The 22411-nt window shown below is 42.8% G+C and overlaps 1 pseudogene; it reads left to right on the top strand.

Annotated features, from left to right (window-relative positions):
• Window positions 1–9533: 9533 nt before the first annotated feature.
• LOC113017943 (NACHT, LRR and PYD domains-containing protein 12-like) overlaps window positions 9534–22411 on the top strand; it is a 34114-nt pseudogene continuing 21236 nt past the window's right edge.

Raw genomic sequence — 22411 nt, 5'->3', positions numbered from 1 at the left:
TCTTCGTTGCTGATTTTTGTTCCACAAACCAAAAGAAAAAAGAATCAACCTTTAATATATTTTCACGTGTGTTTCAAGCACTATGACATATCACACACACACATGCTGAGTGTGTCACTGATAAAGCTGTGACACAGCAGCTCACTCAGTCCAGTCCAGGTAACAGACTCACCTGTTAGCAGCAGCTCTGCCCTCACAGAGCTCAGCTGCTTATTTTAGTCAGTAGGAAACATTAATATTATGGACTACAGCCGTCTGTCAGGGCCGTTCAAGGACACAACGTCACACACAGGTTTAAACTGTTAGACTCATGAATACTGATAGGTTTGTAGCTTGAACCCATCCGCTGGAACGTTGAAGACAATATAATTACACTGCTAAGCAAGACACAAATAGGCAAAGTTCTTCATGTTACTCGTGCACGGGAGAGACCGGACAGAGTGCCGTTCCTTCACTTGACCCCAGTTGCTCTCGTCCGTTCTCCCATACACTGTCCTTTTATTGAGGTTACATGAATATGCATAGGTTCATTAACATATAACGTCTACATACACAAAGAGTACCTTGTGTGTGTGTGTGTGTGTGTGTGTGTGTGTGTGTGTGTGTGTGTGTGTGTGTGTGTGTGGACTGCTGATCAAAGGGTCAAACATCCTTGGTCAGGAAGAGGGTAGCCTCCCCCTCCCCCTAGATGGTTCATCCTAGATAACACGGTGAGGAAGTCCTGCAGTTCATCTAAACAAAGAGCACTTAGACTAGAACAGACGCAACTACGTTAATCCTACCATAAAATAATAAGACACGGTATGACCTCTCATGCTCCCAAAGTGCTGTCTAATACACACAAAGTTTGCAGACTATCAAGGATCAAAACCTCTACCAATCTACAACTAATTACAAAACTCTAAGCATATATAAGTAAATATTTCTAAGCATAAATGACAATCAACAATACAAATCTAACAAATACCCACAACGTTCGATGCACATTTATCTTTAACAGGAGCAAACGGCCTGATCAGATAATATAAGAACTCATAAAAGCTCATTTATGTAAATCTCTGCTTGGACCAGTGAAACAGTCTCACACTGATTAAACACCATCACTACTTCAGTAATGACAGAGGGGCGTAGGCGTGCTCGTGGGACAGCTTCCTCCAGCTGTGGAAACCAGATGTGGAAGCAGACTCCCTGATGTTGCAGTCCAACACCAGTGTGAGCAGAGAGGACTCAGCTGCTGGGCGGAGCTTATCTTCCTGTCCTGTTAAAATCCAGCATGAAACTCTTCTTATGTTCCCTCTTCAGTCTGATCCTGTCTAACAAACATCACTGTTCACCTCCTCCTCCCTCTGTGACTCCTTCATGTCCACTTTACTCCTCAGTAAGTCTCCACAGCTCCAAGCCAGCTCTGCATTCAGAGTTAGTCCACGTTCTCACCTCCATCTTCAACCTTTCCTCAGCCAGAGTGTTGTGTCTGTGCTTCCACAGGCCCCGCTGGTTTACAAACTTGTTCCTGTTAACGGAAACAAGACGAACAGCTTTTACTTGCTAGCAAGGGAGGACCGCTCGGTGTGTCAGGAAAGCACTGAATCCACCCACAGACGACCTTTTACTGAACACAGTTACAGTACACACAAGCACCACCCATTGTAAAACCCCCCTATGGTCAACAAACATATGGCACCATGTGTGTGTGTGTGTTTGGGGTGCGTTTGTGTGACCTCCTGCCCACAAAGGATGATAAAGCAGGAAGCTTACTAAGCAGCAAACAGAGCCCTCACATAGATGTGCCTATAACAAAACACTGCAGCCTCCCCACCAACAAACTGGCTGGAGAGGTGGTCAGAGACAAAGGAACGTCTTTGATCAGGCTGCTTGAACCAAGACTTACAAACTTAAGTAACACAATGACAACATTTAACAATTTGACTCCAACACAGATTTGTTGTCCTGTTTTTACACTGAAATGTAGACGAGTAACAGATGAACACAAACACCTCTCATTATCTTGTAGTATATTTCCTTGTTTTATTATAAACAGTAAAATAGATGCACTCTGCCTGATCTGATCATGTGGGTAATAAACCTTTAAATAAGTGACTTATTTCTACAGCAATTCTTAGAACTGCTTCTATCAACAGTTTTCTCAATCTCCCTCCCACCTTTCGTGCTTCAGGTGAAGTCCCGCCTTCTTCCAGGAAGCAGCTCACCTGTGTGTCCGTGTTTAGTGTCCAGGTGTGGAGTGGAGCTTGTTGTTGGTGTGTGAAGAAACTGTAAGTTTGCTTTGTTTCCTCCTTTAACAGTTTGTCTTTAGGAACTTTACTGTTTGTTCAGCTCGTGTTTGATTTCTTCACACAACAAACTGTGTGTGTTTGTATTTCCGGTCTCTCCATTAAAGTCAGTGTGTAATGTTTCCTGGCTAACATCAGCTGTGTGCAGCTTAGTTTCAGCACAAACTGCACAAATCTGCTGCTCCATATTTCACGGAAACGGACTCACAGCTGGACAAACAATCCAAGTATGTCCGCCATTATCTGTGCACACAAATACTATAGAGAAATCGCGTGTCCACCATTTTGTGTGTGTGTGTGTGTCTGTCTGTCTGTCTGTCTGTGTGTGTGGAGACTAAACTCAGAGTCTCAGACTTTATTTTCTCTATTTGCAAAGACAAAGAGGTGGAGAGCCGAGTTTTATGTCTGTGAAGGTTCTCAGAGCGGAGTTTTGTTACTTATTGCGTTTGATTGTAGTTTTAACATGTAAGCGGATTTAAAATACTGCGTCACAAACTGTTGGCTCTGCTCCAACAGGAAGAACAACACTCAGTGCATTTGTTAAGTAGACTGACTGGATTAGACCAACCAAAGGTTACTGTATTAACCCTTGTGTGGTGTTCATATTTTTGTTACTCAGCCAGTGTTCATGGGTCTGGTGGACCCGCTAGAGTTTTGGCTTTCCAAATTAACACTATCAAACAATTTTATGTTAAATTACTCAACAGATGTTTACTTCATCCCAATTACAAGCCATATGAACAGCAAACATGGTTAATTTTTCCCTTTACCTTTGTTAGATCACATTTATGAATTAATGTGCTTCTCGTTTTTTTGGGGTTTTTTTTATAAAATGTTATAAAAAAATAAATCAGTTGTAATCAAGTGGAGTGAGTGGAAAGACACAACACATTTACACGTGAAGCAATATGTTTCACAACTAAATGGCATCAGCTGCTCATCAATGGTGACATTAGGCCCAGGGTTGTAAAACAGGGGGAGGTGGTGCACACACTTATCCCACACTGTCCTGATGGCAGCTAGCTCGTCTCTCTGCCGTCGAGCTGGTCTGTCGTCTCGGTTATCAAAACGGATAATCCTGGAAATTTTGTGGAAATTTTCCAGAGACATTGATGCACGGAAAGGTTCTTGCCAGTTTCTGCATCCCACAGGGATTCTGTGGATTCCCCTTTGGACCTGAAAACTCCAGCAAGGATAAGAAGCCCAAAGTAGGCCTTTGGGGTTCTTAGATGAATTTGTTCCATCTCCTTCCACCTCTCTCCAAAAACACACCTTCCTTCTAGATTACTGCAATCCAGAATAATTTTCTGGATGGAATCTGGGATGAAAAGCTCAAATGAAGACTTGATGTCCTGCACTTGAGTACCTGTCAGCCGTGTTGATCCTGGCTTATCACAGTAACAGCTCTGCAGGGTGGCTCATTTCTTGGGCAAGAAGACCATTCAATTTCACCAGTTATTGACATCCATATTTCTTCACTTGCTGTCTGGTGGGCTTGTTCTGGTCCTGGAGCTGGCTGCAGATGGGGTACTCGTCTTCGTTTTGTTACTAAATGGTGCTCAACCTCATCCTCTTCTTCAAAGTCCCTGTCAGACTCTGAATTTTCAGAAATGTGAAATATTCTGAAACCTCTTTGTCAACATCATCATCCGAAGCCCCTCTCTCTTCCAAAATCAATTGGATGGCCCTCGCAGCAGATAATCTTTTGCCATCTTGATCAGTTGTGATAAAGAACCACACTGGCAAAGTCTTATTTATAGTATTATGCCCCTAATTAGCAGGTGGGACAGAGTATGAGAAAATAAAATTTGGATCCCTCAAGAAAGAGGGTAAAATGTGTGAGATGTCAGAGCAGACGGTGTTGGTAGTTGACTTTTCAACAATGTTGCAACTTTGTGCGGAGCAGGAGGGGAAGAAAACACTATCAGCAGCACCAGAAAGGAGGAAGACAGAGTGTGGGAACACAGGACCTACACTTTCAACACTTTTACTAGACCTGGGTCCAGTGGACCCGAACACCTTGTATGTAATGTAAATGCGAGGGGGGAGGTACAGTATGAGGTCATTGAAAATTAGTTCGGATTTATGTTCTTCACAGAAAATAAGCCAAAGCCAATGAATTTCAGGTTGAAAAAATAATTCATTGTTTAATTTTTCTTTTGAAAAAAACTGAAAACGGGTCTCACAGACCCGAACACCATACAAGGGTTAAACTTGCATCTGTTGCAGCTTGTATTTCAATAGAGGTCATGTTTATTTGAAACATGTTAAAAAGATTATCTATACACATTAAATGTGTATAGATAATTGATTTTTGTATTGTGATAGTCACCAAATAAAATGTATTAAGTATGAACTCTGTTGAGTTTGTAATCAGGCAGCGGAGGCAACGTCTGGGTTCAACACTTTCTTCTTCTCCTCTCTCTCTTACCCAGCCTCATTAGCGGCACCCCTGGTCTGGCAGGGTAACAGCATGTACTAATTTTCTTCCTTTATTATAGAACCTTGTAAACACAACATCTCCCCCTTTTCTCAAATAATACTCTCTCCCTTGTAGCACAACATGAAACATTCGACAGCCTTTTACTTTTGAGGCGATTAGTAACTTCAGAACAGTATTATATATATATCCTGATAAAAGAACTGTAATGGCAAAGTAAACGTGCCCCAGATCAACCCTGAATCAAAAGGAACAACCATGTGCCCTCTTCTCAGCTTATCAGAAGTCACAGCTGGAATTAAAGATAACTAATGAAACTCAAATGCACTTTCCCTTCACAGTAATTTCTCACATCTGCATATTTCTCCTTTCTTTTTACCTCTGAACTATTTCATAGCAAAGTCTTTTGTCCATCTTGGTGGTTGTCTGTCCCTCTGCAGTGTGGGACGTGTAGCAGTCTGTGCTGAGCTGATGTTTTCTGTCTCTGTATCAGCTCTTTGTGTGTGTTTTGAGTTCTCTGGGACAAGTGAGAGATGTGCTGCATTCCATCTTCTCCCATCGCTGAGGATGAAAGAACTCTCACCCGTCTGCTGCTGTACCTCCAGCGGCTTGGTGTATTGTGGCTCTCCTTTTCCCACATGGAATGGCTTTCGTACTCTCACTGAAGCACCCACAGTCACTTTAGTAGGTTTAGCACCTCTCTTTCTGTCTGTATAAAGTGCACTTCTTTTCTGTGTCAATGTCACTTTGGATCTGATGTGGTCATATTGGCCTGCATCCTTTGGTGGTGGCAGGATGTTGAGTTTAGTCCGCATGGCTCTTCCTCTGAGGAGCTGGAAAGGGGACTCACCGGTTGTAGCGTGGGGAGTCGCACGATAATTTTGAAGCAGTTCTGTAACCACAGTTTTCCATGGTCACTGAGTAGCTTGTGCTGTCTGTATGGAGTCCTTCAGTACTCTATTAAAGCGCTCCACACATCCATTTGCTTGAGGATGATAGACACTTGTCCTGATGTGTTTTATGCCCCTTTCAGCGAGAAACTCAGCAAAGGCAGCTGAGGTGAACTGCGGATCATTATCAGTTGTAATTTCATAAGGGTTTCCTTCACGGGCGAAAATAGAAGTCAGGAATGCAATCACTGTCGCAGTTGAGGCGTTTGGTGTGAATACGACTTCAGGCCACTTACTGAAATAGTCAACTAGTGTGATGGCAAACCTGCAGTCATAGGTTCCTTGTTCAAACGGACCAACAATGTCGACAGCAACATGTTGAAACGGACCCTCTGGGAATTTGATGGGTTGTAACGGTGCAGGTGAAACAGCTGCTGTCTTGTCACATGATTGGCAGGTTGTGCATGTGGACAATATTTCGTGGACCAGTTCATCCATGTTTGGCCACCAATATAGATCTCTCAGGCGTTGTTTGGTTCGGACCATGCCTTGATGTCCTTCATGGGGTAGGTGCACTACTTTTCCTCGCAGAGATATGGGAACAATCAGCCGTGTTCCTCTAAATATCAGCGGTGACTCAGTTCATCCCGAAAGAACGATCTGTCTTAGTTTTGTTAATTCAGGACAGTCTTCACATTCTGCTTTGAAGTCAGCCAGTGGAAGCGCTGTTAACTGAGGAGAAATTTCAGCAATCTCTGTGATTAAGTCCTGTTCAGAGTCTTCACTTGTGTTTGTGGTATGCAGGGGAACACGGGACATACAGTCAGCTATAACATTTTGGCTTCCTGGACGGTACTCTAAGTCATACTGGAAACACATCAGTCTGGCTGACCAATGTGCTATCCTCATGCCAGCTCTGTTCATCCCCTTAGTACTTAACAGGGTGGTGAGGGCCTGGTGATCAGTTCTCAGAGTAAATCTGCGTCCCCATATGTACGTCCTCCATCTTTCGACGGCCCATACGCAGGTGAGGGCTTCTTTTTCAATTGTTGAATATTTCCTCTCGGCTGGGGACAGGGTGCGGGTACCAAAAGCAACAACACGTTCCTCATTGTTTGAGTTCATCTGGGTCAGAACAGCTCCAAGACCATAATCTGATGCATCAGTGGTGATGAACGTTGGCAGATTTGGGTTGAAGATTGCCAGTGCTGGGCTTTTTAGTAGCATTTCTTTCAGTTTGTTGAAGCTTTCATTTGCTGTATAAGTCCATTGAAGTTCAGCCGTCTGACTTGTCCGAAGTAACTCACGGAGTGGTTCAACCACAGTTGCATAGTTTGCTAGGAATTTGCTGAACCACGAAGTCAAGGCTTAAAAGGAACGAAGAGCAGCCATGTCCTTCGGTGCAGGGGCTTTGGCAATGGCAGTCAGGTGGTCTGGGCTGGGGCTCAGCCATCCTTGGAAATGACGTGTCCCAAGAACGGAATAGATGTCTGTCCAAATGAACTTTTGTTGAAGTTGATCTGCAGACCGACATCCTTCAGGCGTTGGAGGACAGCCTGTAACCGTTCATCATGCTCTTCTCTGGAATGTCCATACACTATTATGTCATCCAAGTAGTTCTGTACTCCTGTCTGGTCTTTTAGGACTGTTTGCATCATCTTTTGGAAGGCAGAAGGGGCTGAAGCAAGTCCAAATGGGACTCGGGTAAACTGGAAGAGTCCTTCATGGGTTATGAATGCTGTGAGGCTTCGGCTATCAGGGTGAAGAGGCAGTTGGTGATAAGCTGAATTTAAATCAATCTGGCTAAAATGTGTAGCCCCAGCCAGCTGTGCGAACAAATCCTCCATGTGAGGAAGACGGTAACAGTCCATGATCACACTCTTGTTAGGTTCACGCAGATCCACACAAAGCCTTAAGTCTCCCTTACTTTTTCTTCCAACCACTAGAGCACTCACCAATTCAGCTGCATCCACTGGTTCGATGATGCCTGCTTGGAGTAGACGTTTCAATTCAGCTGACACCTCCTCACGTATGCTGAGTGGTAGACGCCGCAGTTTTTGACAAACCGGCCATTTCCAGCAATGATATCAATGTTAAGTGCTTTAATTAAGTCCAACCCCAGCAAAGGTGATCCATCTTTAACTATGAAGAATGATCCTGGCACTTTTCTGTCATTGTTTGCAACCCTCACTGAAACCTGCAGGCAGCCAATGACAGGCAAATCACCTTTTGCATAAGTGACAAGCTTAACTTTCGGTTCAGTCAAAGCACAGGGTGCAAAATGTTCTTTGTAGATGGCTTCTGGAAGGATAGATACTGAAGCTCCTGTATTCACAATTAACTCCAGAACCTGAGAGTTTCCCTGTGGTGTTTCAATGTTCATTTTGCATGTAATCTTATCACATGCTGCAGTCATCAGTTTGTGATCATCAACACATAAAACTGTAAACTCAGGGACAACTACTTCCCTGACCACTGCTACAGCTGATTTACAAACTCTGGCGAAGTGCCCTTTTTTGTTGCATTTATCACATTTTACTGTTGCTGCTGGACAGTTCTTATCATTAGCCAGGTGTTTCTCGGATCCACATCTGAAACAATGACGCTGTTGCTCTTTATCACTTGCCTTTTTGTGCCATTCTTTAGATGTAGGTCCCCGAGCTTGAGCCGGTCGTGCTCCTCTTTTTCCCCGAAGACGTGCGTCCTTCACCTCCACAGCTTGTACTGCAGCCGTGGGCGCAGCAGAGAGGAGTGTAGCATTCTTGACCGCAGCCTCCACCTGACATGCAATAGTAACTGCCTTGTCCAATGTAAGGTCCTCCTCCAGCAGCAATTTATCTTTAACAACACTGAGATTAGCATTAGCAACAAGCTGATCCCGAATCATTTCACCCTCCATTATTCCAAAACCACATGGCACAGCTAACGCTCTGAGGGCGGCAACATACTGGGTCACAGTTTCGTCAGCCCGCTGAACTCGCTGTTTGAATGTGTGCCTGCATGCCACTACATTCACTTTAGGGACAAAGTGGTTTTCAAGCGCAGTCATGGCTTCAGCAAACGTTGTACCTTGATTCGGCAGTGTGTAGAACAGTCGTTGTCCCTCTGGTCCCAAGCAATGTAATAAGACGGCTCGTCGTCTCGCCTCCGTAGCATTTATCACTAGCATGTAGTTCTCAAAGAATTTGCGCCACGTCATAAACGGTATTGGCGGCTCACCCGCATGTTGCAAAAAGGGCGGTGGGCTCGGCACTGAAGCGCTCATCTTCGTCGCCAATTTGTTGAGTTTGTAATCAGGCAGCGGAGGCGACGTCTGGGTTCAACACTTTATTTCAGGCTTTACAGCAGAGCTCCATCTTGTTCTCTCTCTCTCTACTTTCTTCTTCTCCCCTCTCTCTCTTACCCAGCCTCATTAGCGGCACCCCTGGTCTGGCAGGGTAACAGCATGTACTAATTTGCTTCCTTTATTATAGAACCTTGTAAACACAACAAACTCTATAAACAATCCTGGACACTGTTACTGAGTTAGCTTAGCTAGCAGAGCAGCTAGCAGTTAGAGTATGAACTCTGTAAGCAGTCAGCTCGGTCCTGGACATTGTTACCGACATAAAGCTGCTCTCTGAAGCCATGTTTGACCTGTTGCTTTGTAGGACGACAGTAATGGAGGATTTGGAGGCTGAACTCGACTCTGTGACACTTTTTGTAGTGAACTGATGAAAGCTGTGTCTCAGATGGATGTTAGTCCAACACATCAGACATGACCTCTGCAGCTCTCATGTGCACATAAATGATTTGTGTTTCCTCTGCAGGTGAAGGTAGAAAGTGTGTGTGAGCTGATGTGAATTGAGCAGCATGGATCAGTGTGAGGACAGAGAGGAGGGAGTCCCTCCCTCTAAAAGCACTCTGTGTGGGGAACATGAGAGCCAGACCAAAGCTCAGAGGTGAGATGACCATCTCTAACTGTCCATGACTCTTCTCCATGTCACAGCTCAGCACTCTCATTACTGCTCCATCATTATTCACAGGAACCAGCCTGGACCTCCATCTAGCTCTGTGTCCTTACAGAGTGACATGTCTTTTGATCGCCTCATTCATTCTAAAGATCAGCAGGTGTCGCCTGCAGAGAGGTGAGCTGTTAGTATTAAAAGCTTATTTTGTTCTGTCCAGCAGTCTAGGAATCAGAATTATTGTCTAAAGGCCAAGAAATGCCAAAAAGATTCACTTTCCCAGGTGGACCTTTCTGGCCTTTGCTGTAATGGTCCACTTGATAGGCATATTTTAACAGAACTGTATTAGGATTTTTTATGTTGAGTTGTTACATTCACAATAGACAAGACCGGAAGATGAAGAAGAAATAAGTTGGGGAGAAAGTAAAGGGAGAGAAAAATGGAGGAGAAGAAACAGGGAATCTGCTTCAACTACTGAAAAAAAAACGAGATGGGAGTAGGTATGGGTATCGTTTAGGTTTTATCCGATACCAGTACCAAACCGGTACTTTTGAAACGGTGCCGGTGCTTAAACGGTGCTCGAACTGGTGCTTAAAGAATGGAGAACACAAACTCTGTCCAAACACTGTTTAACTGTTTTTTTTGTAAAAAGATAACAATGTTAGCCTTTTCTGCAGTCATGGGGCATATATGGTATCACTCTTGGGTGGAAGCAGTGCTTAAACAATGGAAAAAACACAAACTCTGTCCAAAAACCTCTCATGTTTAGCTGTTTCCCTCTTTTTCTTTGGTCATTTTAGCCTTTTTGGCCAGGGTGAAGGGAGTATCTGCCATCAAACAAGAAGACAGCTGCATGTAACTACGACGGTGTTTGCTAGTTCACCTTACATGTGTTAATGTAATAACGTGGTTAGCCTACTCAATGTAAATTACACACGAACAACATTAAGCTACTCATGCAGAGAAGAATGGCTGCTGCTGCCATCATCATCCGTCATCATTTCTGCTACACTGGCAGGGCTAGGGGCCAGGACTCTACTCTTCGGGTTTTTGGGGGATGTTGCTAACTCCGGGTCCGATAACAGGCACCACACCCGCAGTAGATGTGCTCGGTGTGAGGTCTCGCAGCAAGCTATCAAATACGGTGCATTTCTCGGCTTTTAAAAAAACGCTATGCGTCGCCAGGTGTTTCATCAGATTCGAGGAGTTACCTCCTTTGCACAGTATCAGCTTAAAGCACTTGTTGCAGGCTGCTGAGTTTGCATATTTTGCTGTGAAGTACAGCCAGAATTATGACCGCTTCGCCTTGGGCGTTTTTAATCTGTAGCTCTGCTCTAAAAGAATGTACGTACCTGGGCCCGCCTACTACGCTTGCAAAGGTAAAATGATTGGCTAGAATCCAAAATGTATGACATCTCAGGGAAAAAAATGCACCGAAAACTTTCATTCATTGGGCTTATTTCAATTATTGTGCGAATGTACTGTTTATAAGGTTGGGAACCTGAAGTTCTACGCTCTACACATTCTGAAAACGCCACATCCAGAACAACAGAGGCAATTTTCTGGGATTTAGTTTCTTGACAGGAAGCTGGTCAGCCGTGGTTTTCTTTAACCAACGGAATTCTTTTATTCTATAAAACATGTCCAACATGTAAATGTAAACTCCTGCTGCTCAGAGTAGGACCATCAATAGTCTTACACAGTGTAAATAACTATGTTTACCTCTGGGTGGCGCTCTGTTCTTACACTGCCAATGCTAGTTTGGAGTTTCCTTCTGCTAAAGTTTAGCCTGCGAACATGTTTCTCTTTGAGATGAAAAATGTATTCTAGCTCTTCATAAGCTTCTGTAGCTGCAAATAAAAAACAATTTTTCTTCTCTAACAGGATCGATGGGAGACCTGCTGAACCTGAACCTGTAGCCAGCTGTGTGTCCTTAAAGAGTGATTTGTCCAATAATCGCCTCATTCATTTTAAAGACCAGCAGGTGTCTGCTGCAATGAGGTGAGCTGTTAGTAAGATGCCAGTTTGGTGTCTGATTTAAATGAACTGCTTGAACAGTAACGGCTTTATTTCCTACTTTCATTGTCTGGTTTGTCCTAACTTGTTTCTGCTCAGTCTTATAATGGTGACGGTGACAAAATCACGGGTGAGGAACTCCAGGCCTCAAGGGATGGTGTTCTACAGGTTTTAAATATCACCTTGGGTCAACATACCTGAAGAACTAGAAGGACAACTAGAATGTTGAGAAGGTAATTTAGCCATTTAAATCAGCTGTGTTGGATCAAGGACACATCTAAAACCTTCAGGACTCAAGCCCTCGAGACCTGGAGTTGGACACCCCTGGACTAATTGATATAAAAAACGCTTAATGTTTTATCCTGATTTTGTATACATATATATATGTATGTATATGTGTATTAGAGATGGACCGATCCGATATTACGTATCGGTATCGGTCCGATACTGACCTAAATTACTGGATCGGATATCGGAGAAAAATAAAAAATGTAATCCGATCCATTAAATATCACGAAAGCACCTCACAAAACTTGCAATACGCCGTAACTCACCTCAGAACGTTAGCACGTCGGAGCAGTATGCATCACGTGATAGAGCGGCTGTGGCATGCGGGACCTGTCGGTGGTCTGGATAGCATTTGGAGCTGCGCTACCAACCCGGCATTTCATCTCCGACAAAGCTATCCCCGAGAGAAGTAAAGCAAGTGTGTAAGTCCATCTCTGAATGTTTGTAAAGCATTCCTGCGTTGAGCTTAACAAGCGACTGCCTCTTCTTGCTGCTACTTCAATCATGAAACTGCTTAATGATCAGCTGATCGGCTTTTCTGTCGCGAGTCCGTCTCTCTTCTTTGTTTTTGGCCCACTTTGCACCAGAAAGAGGAAACCAGCGGCTGAACAACAGCAGCACGTTTAAGCTTGATAAGCTGTTGTTAGAATTTATTTAATATTACTTTCTACACCTAGCAAAGTTTAGCCAGGGGGGCCGATAGGGCATGAACAGGGAAAAGGGGGCACAAAGACATACTTTTCTTTCTTATTCTCATTTAAAATGTCTATCTTTTAATAAATAATTATCTGACACCCAAAGTTTTAATTTGATGTAAAATAAATAGAAGTCAATTACTGTATATAGTAACTATTAAGTCTAATATATATACCCTAGTAAGCTATAGTACTTTTTCCTTTGGGAAGGTACCATCTGTGCAGTCTGCAATTTTGTTGAAGAAAAATGTTGAATCTATTTAATATTTCTTGAAAAATAATTGATTTCTGTGCATTTTTTTTTCACAATGCATCAAATTAAGGTTGATTACGTCGATTAAGCATCATGAGGTGGAGCGTGAGGGGTGGTTCCCTATTTTTTATTTATTTATTTTTGTTGTTGCTGGGAGTTGGAACCCTATTAGTTAGGTTGCTTAATATTTACACTAAGTACTCTTTAAAATACCAGAATAGGGAGGATGGAGCAGGTTTAAGTTTATTAGATTGATCAGTATTGCTGAACTATGAAATATTTAATTTTTTGCATACAGGTATAACAGAATAGCTTTAGTGTAGTTGTTGTTTTAAACTTGAGTATGAACTTATACAAAATGAAGCAAGATATTTAAAAAAAACAGTTTTGTTGATTAAAAAACACTATATTGGATTCATATCGGTATCGGCAGATATCCAAATTTATGATATCGGTATCGGTATCGGATATAAAAAAGTGGTATCGTGCCATCTCTAATGTATATATATATATCCATCCATCTTCATCCGCTTTATCCGAGGCCAGGTCGCGGGGGCAGCAGCCTAAGCAAAGATATATATATATATACATATGTGTGTGTGTTTTAAATTTCCCTCAATGTCACCTGCTCTGGCCCCTGGAAGACAATTGACTTTGGTTGGTGGTGTAGTAAGAGCTTCTGTTTAAGACTATGCTTCCTCCTCACCATCACCCAGCCGGCCTCTTTCACCGGCTGCTCAGGACAGTCTGCTGGGGAAAGCTAGCGGGGCCTATGCTACCTTCAGCATCACCAGCTACAGGGGCATGGCTAGCTATGCAGTTTTCAAGGGTGCAAAGCCGAGTCTCCAATTCAGTAATCCTGGCCTCCAGAGCTGCAAATAGGCTACATTTGTTTCAAGTATGATTACTGCTAAATGAGGGCGAGGAGTAACTAAACATCTCACACAATGAGCAAGAAAGTGCAGGAGGGACAGGTGAAGAAGCCATGCTGCTAGTGAGTCGGCTACAAGCTAATGCTAAGCTAGCCAAACCCTAAAGACACTCGCTGTGTCTTTAGGGTTTGGCTATAAATTAGCGAGTGAGTACACAGAGAGTGTGTTTCTGATGAGATACGTGAAGATTATACTATGAAATAAGAAGTTATCTATAGGTTTTCAATTAATTAATTGCTATGCAGATAAGCTACACAAAAACACCACTGGGAAGTGGTACTGTACCGCAGAGAAAGCGAACACCAATTAAAAGTGCTATATTGCATTTTAATAGAGCTGAATTTACAGTAAAGTTTTTTTTCTCATGTCAGACAGCAAACCATCTGTGACATATAGGCTTTAATGCAGGGGTGTCAAACTCAAATGAGCCGCAGGCCACTGCTGGCACAGTCATCTCATTGGGGGGCCACTTTAGTTTTCAAGTAGTACAAAAAACCCCAAAGAAACAAGAAAGCACCCACTGTGGCTACAATGTAGCTTGCCTTCACCAGTGTGTGAATGTGTGTGTGAATGGGTGGATGACTGGTTATGTAAAGCACTTTGGAATCCATAGGGACAAAGTAAAGTGCTGTACAAATACAGGCCATTTCCCACTATTATTTCCTAACATTTAGTGGTTTTTGTTTTGTTTTGTTTTTTTAATTTCAAATATTGTTTAACAAGACAAAACTGCAAATGTGAAAACATTTTTTTTCTCACTCTTAACTAAAGCCTTTCATTGAACTACCAAATAAACACAATGGTGCTCTCTTTCTGGCAGCACCTCTGCTATAATTTTGTTCATATTTAACAAAATAAAAATGCAGACATATGCGTACACATTAGTGTTTGAGTGCTAGTGAAAATTGATTTCTTTCCAAATAAATCTCTCACTGAACTAACACAGCCCCTCAACATGTTTGTCCTGTCGTGTTACCTCAGACAGTTCCGTGGCTCCTAGTAAAGCGACCTCTGGCTAATACACTTTTCAATTCTCCTTTTTATCCCTCCCCCACACTCACACACACGCACAGCGCGAGGCAGTCCCACACATTCTCCCTGCAGCACAGACTACACCGCCCATGAGGCTACATTCTCTAGGACTATGCCTGTAACACTCTGCTCATACTGCCTTCATATAAAATCATGTTTTTGAATAACAACAACAACAACAACAATAGTTAAAAACAATATATTTCTTCACATCAATATGCCGGCCACAAGTAGAGGTGACAGGGGCCGCAAGTGGCCCGCGAGCCACAAGTTTGAGATCCCTGCTTTAGAATAGAATAGAATTCAACTTTATTGTCATTGCACAGGAAACAGTACAGGAAACGAAATGCAGTTTGTATCCATCCAGAAGTGCTTTAGCCATAGTGTAGATGTATTACACAATATATATTAGCAATAATATAGATATATAAATATATTACAGAAATATATTACAAAAATGGGTATATTATGGGTAGACTCAGCCAGACAATCCATCTCCTCCCTCTAGGTGGCCTGATCGTTGTCATTAATGAGGCCAATCACCGTGGTGTCATCTGCAAACTTAATGATGGTGTTGGAACCATCAGCAGGTCTGCAGTCGTGGGTGAAGAGGGAGTAGAGGAAAGGGCTCATCACACAGCCTTGTGGTACACCGGTGTTCATTGTGATTGTAGATGAGCAGCGGTTATCCAGCCGGACATGTTGGGGGCAGTTGGTCAGGAAGTCCAGTAACCATTTGCAGATGAGGGAACTGATGCCCAAGTCTATCTATTGTATTGAATGCTGAACTGAAGTCTATAAACAGCATTCTGGCGTAGGTGTTGTTGTTGTCCAGGTGTGAGAGGACAGAGTGCAATGCGATGGAGACTGCATCCTCTGTGCTCCTGTTCTGGCGGTATGCGAATTGGTGGGGGTCCAGGGTGGGGGGGGAGACAGGATTTGAAGTGTGCTTGGACCAGCTCCCCTAAGCACTTTGTGATGATGGGGGTGAGTGCTACTGGGCGGTAGTCGTTGAGGCTTGATGGGCTGGAGTTTTTGGGTATCGGGACGATGGAGGTGGATTTGAAGCAGGCTGGTACCACAGCATGGGCCAAGGATAGGTTGAATATGTCTGTCAGCACTCCTGCAAGCTCCCCAGAACACGCTCGGAGAACATGCCCGGGGATGTCATCAGGACCTGCAGCCTTGTTGACATTAATCCTGCTCAGCATCGCGCCTACATCGGTGGGGGAGAGAGTCAGTGGTTGGTGGTCCAGAGTAACGTCTGCTTTGGTTGTAGTTGTTGGATTCCCTTGCTCAAAACAAGCATAAAAGTTGTTGAGTTCTTTGGGGAAGGAGATATTTCATGGAACTCAAGATGGCGCCAGTGTTCACGCCAAGCCGTCTCCTCCGCTGTTGTTTGTCGTCCTTCTCTCTACCTGCTGCCCTGATGTCTCCACGTTACTTGCCTATGATCGGCAAACTCTTTTGAATCTCCGGCCATTGGACTACCAGCCACAAGATTTTAAATGGAGATCTGTGAATCCTCCTTTGCTTTCAAAGGACTTTCCTGATTACCTCCGCCACTTACCATCTACCTTCTCTCAAAGGAAACGTTCACGGAGACGGGGTAAACGTGGCGGCATCCGTGTTTGTATCAAGGCCTTTTTAAAGTCCTATGTTGCGACAAATGATCGCTATTCTATAAACATCTTGTCATCTATTCCTGCCTTCTGGGACCATGCTAACTTCAGACTATTCTGTCACCGCTTGATTCGCCCTGTTGTACCTTATGGTTACCTGGACCTCCCAGCTGATCTTCCACCTGCTCGGTGCTGGGTGCGGTCCTCCAGAGGAGGTGCGAATCTTGGCAACCTTCGCCTGGTGCGGCGTTCTCTTACCAGTAACAGTGTGACCACTCTCCGTATGGCCTTGCTAAATACAAGGTGATTGACGAATAAGACTTTTATTTTAAATGATCTTATTCTATCGTCGGGACTGGATTTGTTATTCCTGACGGAAACTTGGCTTTGCCCCGGCGAACTTTTTCCCTTCTCGGAGCTGCTCCCACCTGACTACGCTTTTATTAGCTCACCCCGGACCACTGTAAGAGGGGGAGGGCTAGCTTCAGTTTTTAAAAACAAACTTCGATGTCGGCAGCTGCCACCTGTTCTGTACCCCAGTTTCGAGGTGCAGTTATTAGAAGTGAACTGCGTCCCCTCCATCCTCTGCGCTGTGGTGTATCGCCCCCCCCGAAACTTATCAAGGATTTTCTTCCAGAATTTGCTGATCTACTGGGGAGCTACGTTATGACCATATACTAATTGTTGGTGACTTCAACATTCATGTTTGCCGTGAGGACAGTTCGCTAGCTAAGGATTTTCTCGCTCTTATTAGCACCCTCAATCTCACCCAGTGGGTAAGTGAACCAACTCACACAAAAGGTCATATACTTGATTTGGTCTTATGGTCTGGATATTTGCATCATTGACATAGAGGATTTTGGGATTTCTGATCACTTCCTGGTTTTGTTTAATACTATAGCGAGCGAAGTGGATTTGAACAGTGATGGTCCTGTGTGGCAAACGTGCACGATTAACTCCCAGTCAATCGCCCACTTCATTGATGCTTTCCTTGACTCTCCCCTCTCTGATGCTAACTGTAATGGGGTTTTATCAGCGGATGAGTTTGCTAACCTCTTTTATACTACATGCGCTGACATTCTTAACTCTGTGGCACCTCTGAGGATTAAACGTGCCAAATCCTCATAACCCTGGCTAAATGATACTACTCGTGCCCTCAAGTGTGAATGTCATCGTGCTGAAAGAAAATGGAGGAAAGACAAACTCCACGTCTCTTTGGACATCCTCCATAATTGTTTATCTAAGTATCAAAAGTCTGTTAAAGCTGCCAAATCTGCCTTTTTGTCTAGCAATTTTATGGCTAATAGCCAACACCCGAGCCCTTTTTAATACTTTTAACTCTGAGATAAACCCTTGCACTGTCACTTATAGGGATGCCTCCCCTGCTCTTTGTGATAAATTCTTAAAGTATTTCTCTGATAAAATCTCAGCTCTAAGGGCTTCTCATCCATCTCATTCATCATCAGTTTTAGACCCAGTTCCAGCCTCTGAATGCTTGACTGTCTTTCAACAGTTTGATCCAGGGTCTTATTCTGCTTTAAAAGATATAATTGATCATCTCAAAATCTCTGGTTCCCCACACGATGTTCTTCCTTCTCATTTCTTTAAGGAAGCTTTACATGTTATTGGTCCTTGTATCTTATCTCTGCTGAATGCATCATTGTTATCAGGTTGTGTACCGTGTGTCTTTAAGCATGCTGTTGTGCAACCTATTATGAAAAAGAAAAATCTTGACCCTAATGGTCTCACTAACTACAGGCCACTCTCCAAACTCCCTTTTATTTCCAAAATATTGGAAAAGGTAGGCCTGAAGTTGTTTTAGAACTTAGATAGACGCAAATGGTATTAATGAAAAGTTTCCGTCTGGTTTTAAACCTCGCCACAGCACAGAGACAGCCTTACTTAGAGTTTTTAATGATCTTCTTTTAACCGTTGACTCTGGCTATTCCGTGGTTTTAGTTTTACTTGACTTGACTGCTGCTTTTGACATGGTTAACCACTACATTCTTCTATGAAGATTGGAACATGTTGTTGGTCTCAAAGGTACGGTTTTAACTTGGTTTAAATCCTACCTCTCAGAGAGGTCGTTCTCTTTTGCTATGGGGCAACACTCCTCGGCTTCTGCCCCTATTTATTGTGGTGTGCCTCAAGGGTCTGTGCTCGGTCCTGCTCTTTTCTTTTTGTACATGTTGCCGTTGGGATTAATTTTTTAGAAAATACAACATCTCCTTTCACTGTTATGCTGATGATATCCAGATTTATTCACCTCTGAAATCTGATGTGTCTGCTTCTTTGCAACCTCTGTTCAACTGTTTGCATGAAGTTAAAATTTGGTCATCACATAATTTTCTTACATTGAACGAGAATAAGACCGAAATCATAGTCTTTGGTAGTCACACTCCGCTAGACCAGTTAGCTGATGTCCTAGGCCCTCTCGCTAGCATCTCTCGCTCACTGTAAGGAACCTTGGAGTGTTCCTGGATGGCTCTTTTAAACTTGAGAAACAGGTCTCCACTGTGGTAAAAAACAGCTTTTCCCAGTTCAGTTCAATTCAATTTTATTTATATAGCACCAAATCACAACAAAAGTTGCCTCAAGGCGCTTCATAGATACAGAGAAAAACCCAACAATCATATGACCCCCTATGAGCAAGCACTTTGGCGACAGTGGGAAGGAAAAACTCCCTTTTAACAGGAAGAAACCTCCAGCAGAACCAGGCTCAGGGAGGGGCGGCCATCTGCTGCGACCGGTTGGGGTGAGAGAAGGAAGACAGGATAAAAGACATGCTGTGGAAGAGAGACAGAGATTAATAACAGATATGATTCAATGCAGAGAGGTCTATTAATACATAGTGAGTGAGAAAGGTGACTGGAAAGGAAAAACTCACTGCATCATGGGAATCCCCCGGCAGCCTACGTCTATTGCAGCATAACTAAGGGAGGATTCAGGGTCACCTGGTCCAGCCCTAACTATATGCTTTAGCAAAAAGGAAAGTTTGAAGCCTAATCTTAAAAGTAGAGACAGTTTCTGTCTCCCGAATCCAAACCGGAAGCTGGTTCCACAGAAGAGGGGCCTGGAAACTGAAGGCTCTCCCTCCCATTCTACTTTTAAATACTCTAGGAACAACAAGTAGGCCTGCAGAGCGAGAGCGAAGTGCTCTAATAGGGTGATATGGTACTACAAGGTCATTAAGATAAGATGGGGCCTGATTATTTAAGACCTTGTATGTGAGGAGCAGGATTTTGTATTCAATTCTGGATTCAACAGGAAGCCAATGAAGGGAAGCCAAAACAGGAGAAATATGCTCTCTCTTTCTAGTCCCTGTCAGGACTCTTGCTGCAGCATTTTGGATTAGTTGAAGGCTTTTCAGTGAGTTTTTTGGACATGGTGATAATAATGAATTACAGTAGTCCAGCCTGGAAGTAATAAATGCATGAACTAGTTTTTCAGCGTCACTCTGAGACAGGATATTTCTAATTTTAGAGATGTTGCGCAAATGGAAGAACGCAGTCTTATATATTTGTTTAATATGTGCATTAAAGGACATATCCTTGTCAAAAATGACTCAAAGGTTCCTCACAGCGTTACTGGAGGCCAAGGTAATGCCATCCAGAGTAAGAATCTGGTTAGATACCATATTTCTAAGCTTTTCAGGGCCGAGTACAATAACCTCAGTTTTATCTGAATTAAGAAGCAGAAAGTTAGCGGCCATCCAGGTCTTTATGTCTTTAAGACATTCCTGCAGTTTAACTAATTGGTGTGTGTTATCTGGCTTCATGGACAGATAGAGTTGGGTGTCATCTGCATAGCAGTGTAAATGTATGCTATGTCTTCTAATGATGCTGCTTAAGGGAAGCATGTATAACGTAAACAGAATTGGTCCTAGCACTGAACCCTGTGGAACTCCATAATTAACCTCAGTGTGTGAAGAGGACTCTCCATTTACATGCACAAACTGGAGTCTATTAGATAGATATGATACAAACCACTGCAGTGCAGTACCTGTAATACCTACAGCATGTTCTAATCGCTCTAATAGGATATTATGGTCGACAGTATCGAATGCTGCGCTAAGGTCTAGCAGGACAAGCACAGAGATGAGTCCACTGTCAGAGGCCATAAGAAGATCATTTGTAACCTTCACTAAAGCTGTTTCTGTGCTGTGCTGAGCTCTGAAACCTGACTGAAACTCTTCAAATAAACCATTCCTCTGCAGATGATCTGTTAGCTGTTTGACAACTACTCTTTCAAGGATTTTTGATATGAAAGGAAGGTTGGAGATTGGCCTATAATTAGCTAAGACTGCTGGGTCTAGAGATGGCTTTTTGAGTAAAGGTTTAACTACAGCTAGCTTGAAGGCCTGTGGTACATAGCCGATCATTAGAGATAGGTTGATCATATTTAAGATCGAAGAATTAATTAATGGCAGGACTTCTTTGAGCAGTTTTGTAGGAATGGGGTCTAAAAGACACGTTGATGGTTTGGAGGAAGTAATTATTGAAGTTAACTCAGAAAGATCAATTGGAGAAAAAGAGTCTAACTTAACATCAATGGTACTAAGAGTAGCTGTAGATAATATTAAATCTGTGGGATGATTATTGGTAATTTTTTCTCTAATGATAAAAATTTTATTTGTGAAGAAGTTCATGAAGTCATTACTAGTTAACGTTAAAGGGATGGTTGGCTCAAAAGAGCTCTGACTTTTTGTCAGCCTGGCTACAGTGCTGAAGAGAAACCTGGGGTTGTTCTTATTTTCTTCACTCAGTGATGAATAGTAAGATGTTCTGGCTTTGCGGAGGGCTTTCTTATAAAGCAGCAAACTATTTCTCCAGGCAAAATGATGATCCTCTAAATTTGTGACACGCCATTTCCTCTCCAGTTGCGTCACATATCTAAAGCAAAGCCATTCCTTCCTTTAAAGGACCTTGAAAAGCTTATCCACGCCTTTCAATTCAATTCAATTTTATTTATATAGCACCAAATCACAACAAAAGTTGCCTCAAGGCGCATTTATCACATCCAGATTGGACTACTGTAGCTGCCTCTACTGGGGCTTCTCTTTACCGGCTTCAGTTAATTCAAAATGCAGCTGCCCGTCTTTTAACAGGTACAAGAATCTGTGAACGCATAACTCCAATTTTAGCCAAATTACATTGGCTCCCTGTTAAATATCGCATAGATTTTAAAATTCTTTTGTTCACTTTTAAAATTCTGAATAATTTAGCGCCCAGCTGTCTCTCTGAACTACTCCACTTATACAATCCCAACACAGCACTTAGATCATCCAATCACAGGCTCCTTGCACAACCTAGGTCTCGAATGAAGTCAAGAGCAGACCGGGCCTTTGCAACCGTGGCACCCCAACTCTGGAAGAACCTCCCTGTTCATGTTCCTACTGCTGAGTCGATCCAGTCTTTTAAATCACATCTTAAAACTTATCTTTTTACTTTGGCTTTTGATTCTAACTAGTTGGCTGTTCTAGCTTGTTGTGTTGTTACCTATTGTTTGTCCTGTTTTATTGTTTGTTTTAATTGTCTCATGCTTTTACTGACTGTGAAGCACTGTTGTTGGTCAACACTGTTGTTTTAATATGTGCTATATAAATAAATTTTGATTTGATTTGATATCAGAGGATGCGGGGGAGGGTTTGGTGGTCCTTTAGTCTGAAACATTGAAATCCAAACTTTTGGATTCAGAATGTCTGAAATAAATGTGTAATAAAAACAAAGATTGTGCTGATAATTTGTTTGTATTTAAGAGTAGAGTTATCACTCAGAGACAGTCTATAGCTGAAGCATTGCAGTACATAAAGACAGCTGTGCAGGTTCTGTTGGCTTCTCACTATCACTTATAGATCTCTTTCTCAAAGGAGGAAAACATCAGCTATTTCAGTTTAATTTAAAGCTACAGACACTGAAAGAGACCTTTAGAAACTCCAAACCAGGGACATACTGTACAGCCAGAGTAAAGAAAAAAAAAAACAATCTGTGTGGTATTTTTGTCATAAA

This window comes from Astatotilapia calliptera, unplaced genomic scaffold (assembly GCF_900246225.1).
Source record: "Astatotilapia calliptera unplaced genomic scaffold, fAstCal1.2 U_scaffold_3, whole genome shotgun sequence".
Lineage (NCBI taxonomy): Eukaryota > Metazoa > Chordata > Actinopteri > Cichliformes > Cichlidae > Astatotilapia > Astatotilapia calliptera.
This window is presented reverse-complemented; position numbering and strand designations above follow the sequence as displayed.